We start from the raw sequence: 6,455 nt of genomic DNA, 5'->3' as shown, positions 1-6,455 counted from the left end.
ACTGAAAATATGAAAAAACAATATTTCACAGAAGAGTAAATACATCATAAAACTTAAGAAGGAATTTCTCTTGGGAGCCCAATATAATCAGTGATGCTGAAACTGTCATGTTCAGCTGTATCACATCATTTATTATTTATTAATAAATTGGTAATCACATTATTACTTTTCCACAGAACCTTTAGTCCAAACAGTCACTGATGTTTACAGGAGGTGTGTTAAAATGTTCAGTTTTATCTCCACTCTTTAATAAGAAGCCTCTTTTCTTTTACTCCACTAGGAAAATCCTGTCTACCTGGGGCTAGCCAGTCACAAACAGAATCCACTTGCAAGGATAAAGGATAAATGACAAGTTCAAAGCCTTGAAAGAAAACCTGGCACTTGGCCGATGATATTGGCTAAATGTCTTAAAAGCAGAAGATCAAAAAGCAAATGGAAATTGGGCCTGAAAAATGGAAATAATCTGAAAGGGGAAATGACTTGTAGCTGAGTAAGAGCCATGGAAATAGCCGTGAACACATTTTCTGGCTCAATTTTGTGGATCAGATTGGGAGGGAGAATAAACTCTTTGGCCACCAACATATTCAAGTATCAGAGCTTGATGTCCATCCACCGTTTCATTTCTCCTAATAAATGATTTGTGGCTTTCTCAACATATGTTCACCACTCCACCCTGCTATCTTTTCCTTTGGGTTCTCAGAGTCACTCTATCTGCTCTGAAGTAACATGAAATGGTGTGGTTCTTCCTGGTTGGAATTTTCCAGCCTTCTACAATCTGCCCTTCTGCAAGAGCACCACAGAAAGTGTAAAGATTGCAAACATATTGACTGCTTGGCCACAGAAGACAGGCTGTCTCCCAGATGGAGCCCCACTGCTTCCTCCAGCCGTTATTCTGTCAGGGGTGGCGAAGAATACCATCTGCTGCCCCTTTCAAAAGGGAGGCTTTGCCTCCGCCCGTTGGGCTCCAGGGGACTTGTTTCTGAGCCTACCAATAGGTATCTGGCAACAGTAACTCTTTTCATCACAGCACCATGCTTTTTAGAAAGGTTACTGTGTCACATGTGGTTACTGGCCATCGTTACCATTGCTGAGAAAGAAGGGCTCCCTTTAAATTTCTATCCATGCAAAAAGGATGAAAATACTCCTGCTATTATTTCATATGCACTCAGGATGGAAAGAGTTTGGAGAAAGAGATGTCTGTCAGCTTGACGGGAAATCCTTCAAGGCGCCACTCCTTTCATTTCTGGTACTTTTTTCAGGTTGCCTCTCTCTTGGTAGCTCTAGTGGATATTTATAGGAGTCACCCAGCATCTAAACACCCCTGGAGGGCTGGGTAATCCCAAGGCAGGTGGGAGGCAGGACCTGCCTCCTCCCTGCAGAACCTGAAAGGAGCAGGTGTTTCCTCTGCCCTCCTCAGGGCTGCTGGAGAGCAAGGTGCAATCAAGCCTGGCTCACCAGATATGCCATGCAGGAGGAGTGGCCAAGGCATGCAGACATTCAGAGGTCACTTTGGAATCGAGAGCCTGGAGGTTATAGCAGCCAATGTTGGGGGCAACAGAGCCCAGCCACGTGACGGTGGGTGTCCTGGGAACACAGGGTCCAAGAAAGCATCCTTAGCAGTCTGGTCTTTTTGGCTACATTTGTGTTCATCATCATTTAATGAGCCTGAATCTCCAGGTTTCCTGGTGACTCTGTGAACTGCCCCCAATCACCACGCCCACTAAGATCTCTCCAATAAATTCCTTTCTGCTTTAATTAGCTAGAGACAGTTTTTAAGGTTGGCAACCTGACCTGAACACTACATTTTCCAAATATAGGGGAACTAACATCATTAACATACAAATGGAAATGTAGCCTCTACTTCCTCCTAGCTACTTTCCAAAACAAACAAATGTTTTTAGATTCAATGTCAGTCAGCTATAGTCTCTGCTATAACATTTCAAAAGTGGAAAATTCCTATGTGGGTATATAGCAAGATCCATAGTTCTTATGTATTGGTACTTATCAAGATGCCCACTGAAAAGCAGTAATATTTGACATCATGGATACAGATGTGTGTGTGTGTGTGTGTGTGTGTGTGTGTGTGTGTGTATGCAAAATCCCAACATACCAATGTAGTTTGATAGGCATGGTTTATAATTATCTTGAGAATGCTAACCTTTATCATCCTCATAAATATGATAATATTCACCTAAAAATACCTATTAATAATAATAGCAACTATTTAATGGGTGCTTACTCTCTATGGGAATCTGTGCCAAATATTCTATATGTATTGTCTCTTTTAGAGAGATACACAACAAGCCTATGAGGTAAATACTATTATTCTCTCTTTTATAAATGGAGAAACTGAGGCTCTGCAAGGTTAGGTGACTTCCTTGTGCTTGACACAGCAAGCAAATGGCAGATATGAGCTCTGGTTTCCTGACTCCAAAGTACCATGGTTTAGCCACTATTCCATGCTGCCCCTATTCAACAGAAATTCACTGAGCAATTCTCTTATAGTAATGATCTGCTATTTGGGAGGGGCACAAATAAAAGTAGGACATGAATCCGGTTCTTAAGGTGTTTATGATACTGTAGAGAAGAAATAAATGTTCTCTTATGGAGACACTGCAAGCTAGAACATGATCAGGGCCACAAGAAAAGCAAAAGATACAATGAGATTGGAGGTCGTTCATCCAGGAGAATTCCATTGGGTCTGAGCTTTAAAGGCACAGAATGGGAACCAGAGGACAAGGGTGAGTTTGTGGGGCAACACATAATCAGACATTTGGCTGAGCCTAAACCTAAGCTATGTGAGCCAGGAGGATATGGTGAACAGAGGAGTCAGGCTAGGAGCTGGGGCCAGATAAGGAGAGAATAGGGTGGTAAGGCAGTCTGAGACAAAGGAGAGATTATGTAAGTGGAAGAAGACAACTGAGGCAGAGAAGCAAAGATAAGTAGCGTGCTGGGGTTCAAATAGGTACTTTCATTTATTCATACATTCAATTAACGAATATTCTTTAAGTGTCTCCTACCTGTCAGATGTTATTCTCATTCAAGGGCTCCAGCATTGGATAAAACAGACAAAGTTTCCATGGTGATGGTGGAGAAGTATGTCAGTAAGGATGCTTTCAAGGCAAATCACAAAAAACTTGAGTATCAATGGCTTAAAACATAAGGACATTTATGGCGCTCAATCAGGAAGTAGATAGTTCTAGGGTTGGTACAGTGGCCGTGGCATTATCAAAACTCAAGCTCCTTCCGCTTCCATCAAGCTCAGCATTGTTGGCTTCTTTTCTTCTCTGGCAGGTCAATTCATGGATAGAAGATAGCTGGTGGAACTTTAGAAATCACATCTAAATTCAGAAGTCAAGAAGGAAGGAGAAAAGTACTTGTTCTTTGTCTGCTTCTTCAATCAGGAGGAAAATCTTTCCAGAAAGCCCAAGGGTTTCCCCTTGCACCCCAGTGACCAGAACTTGGCCACATTCCCACCCCAACAGTAATCTCTGCAAAAGGAAACACAATTGCTATGACTGGCCTGGCCCAGTCATGATCCATGCCCTGAGGCTGGGTGCACGGCGGACTAGACATAGTCAGATTCTTAGTGATAAAAGAGGACGAAGATTAGTTGGGTAGATAACCAGTAGTATGTGCCACAGCAAGAGAGACAATATATACCCAGGTGACTTCTGAGAGGGACAAATGCTATCAGGAAAATGAAACAGTAACGAGAGAGTATCTGAAGTAGTGGAGGAAGAAGATGAGTTAATAGGCTAAGAGCAAACCTGGTAATCAGAAATGCCAAGGTGGCTGGAACAGAATGAGAGGAGCAAGTGGCAGAAGGTGTGGTCAGAGATGAAAGCAGTTGCCATATATACCACATAAAGCTTTATTGGCCAGTGTAGGGAGTTTGGGTTTTTGTTATTGGTTGAATTGTGTCCCCTCCAAAAAAGATATGTTGCAATCCTAACCTCCAGTACCTCAGAATGAAACCTTATTTAGAAATCATGTCTTTACAGAAATAATCAAATTAAAATGATGTCATTAGGGTGAGCCCTAATCCAATAAGACTGTTGTCCTTATAAACAGGAGAATTTTAGACACAGAGACAGACAGAGGGAAGATAATATGAAGACACACAGGGAAAGGAGTCATGTGACTGGACCAAGGAAGGCCAAGGATTGCTGACGAACAACAGAAGCCAGAGGAGACAAGGAAGGATTCACCCCTAAAGCCATCAAAGAAAACATGGCCCTGCTAAAACCTGGATTTCAGACTTCAGGCCTCCAGAACTGTGAAGCAATACATTTCTGTTGTTTTCAACCACCCAGTTTTTGGTACTTTGATACAGTAGCCCTAGGAAACTAATATAGTTTTGTTTGCAATTGGATGGGAATTCATGGGTAAGTTTAAAGCAATAATTTACATTTTTAGAAGCTCACTCTGGCTCATGTGTAGTGAAGGATCATGGATAGATGAGGAAGTGCGAAGGGACAAAGAGTCAAAGGAGAGAGGTCACTGAAGTCTCCCAGGCAAGAGAAAGTGGTGGCTTGCACTAAGGTTGAAGTAGTGCAGGTGGAGTAAAGTCGACAGATTTCGGAGGTATTTTGGGGGTAGAATATACAAGACTTTCTCCTGAACTGGATGTGAGAGGTGACAAAAAGAAGACTCCAGGATGATTCCTGCCCCATGGTGGACTGAGGGAAGCACAGGTTTGATGAGGGGTGGGGCTGGAATCATTAAGTTCAGTTTGGAACAGGTTCAGTTTGACATTCTTATAAGACGTCCAAGTTGAAATGTAGAAGATGGTATGATACACAAGTCTGAATTTTGAGGGCAATTTCAGATCTGGAGCTATACATTTGGAGGTTGTCAACCTATGGAGGATATTTAAAGCCATGTGGCTTATTGAGATCACCAGGGGAGAGAATCCTGCTAAAGATGAGGAACAGGGATGGAGCCCTGCAGCTCACCTACATTGAGTGAGATTGAAAAGAAGAGGTCAGAGAGATAGGAGGAGAACCAGGATAGTGAGTTTTCACTAGAAAAACAAATAACACTTTTGGTTTTGCTTTTTAATCATAGAAAGATATTGCCTAAAACCAGAGAGATTGAACTACGGCTTTAGACTTGTGCATCTCAAATTTAGAACTGAAGAAAGAGTTTTTAAAATGCTGATACCCAGGCCTTGCACAGTCTAATTAAAGCAGATTCTTTAGGGGTGGAGAGTGGGCATTTGGTATTTTTTAAATCTCCCCTTGGTTCCTCAAAAAATTAAAAATAGGACTACCATATGATCCGGCAATCCCACTCTTGGATATCTATCCAAAGAAAATGGAAACAGGATCTCAAGAAGACATGTGCACTCCCATGGTCATTGTAGCATTATTCACAATAGTCAAGACATAGAAACAATCTGAGTGCACATCAACAGATGAATTGATAAAGAAGATGTAATATATATATATATATATATATATATATATATATATACATGGAATATATATGGAATAGAATATTATTCAGCCATGAGAAAGAAGAAAATCCTGCCATTTGGGACAACATGGATGAAATTTGAGGGCATTATGCTAAGTGAAATAAGTCACACAGAGAAAGACAAATACCATATGATATCACTTATATGTGGAATCTAAATAGCCAAACTCTTAGAAAGTAGAGTAGTGGTTACCAGGGATTGGGGTATGGGGGAAATGGAGAGATGCTGGTCAAAGGGTACAAGCTTCCAATTATAAGATGGATGAGTTCTGGGGGTCTAATGTACAGCCTGGTGATTATAGTTAATAATACTTGAAAGTTGCAAAGAGAGTAGATTTTAAACGTTCTTACCACCAAAAAGAAATGGTAATTATGTGACATGATGGAGATGTTAGCGAATGCTATGGTGGTCATCAGTTTGTAATATGTAAATATTTCAAATCAACACATTGTACACCTTAAACTTATACAATGGTATATGTCAATTATGTCTCAATAAAGCTGGAAAAAAGAATGAGAAGACAAGAAATAAAAATAAATAAGTAAAAAATAAAGGTTTCCTGTACAATACCAAAGGCACAATCCACTAAATAATTAATTGATAAGCTGGACTTCCTTAAAATTAGAACTTCTTCTCCATGAAAGACAACGTCAAGAGAATGAAAAGAAAAGCCACAGACTAGGAGAAGACATCTGCAAAAAACTGTTATTCAAAATATATGAAGAAGTCTTAAACTCAACAGTAAGAAAATGAACAACCTGATTTAAAAATGGGCAAAAGACCTGAACAGCCACTTCAACAAAGAAGACATACAAATGGCAAATAAGCATATAAAAAGATGCTCCACATCATACGACATCAGGGAAATAAATACACATTAAAACAACAATGAGATACCACTGCACATCTATTAGAAGAACCACAATCCAGAACACTGACAACACGAAATACTGGTGAGGATGTGGAACAACAG

This window comes from Equus asinus, chromosome X (assembly GCF_041296235.1).
Source record: "Equus asinus isolate D_3611 breed Donkey chromosome X, EquAss-T2T_v2, whole genome shotgun sequence".
NCBI classification, from domain to species: Eukaryota; Metazoa; Chordata; class Mammalia; order Perissodactyla; family Equidae; genus Equus; species Equus asinus.
This window is presented reverse-complemented; position numbering follows the sequence as displayed.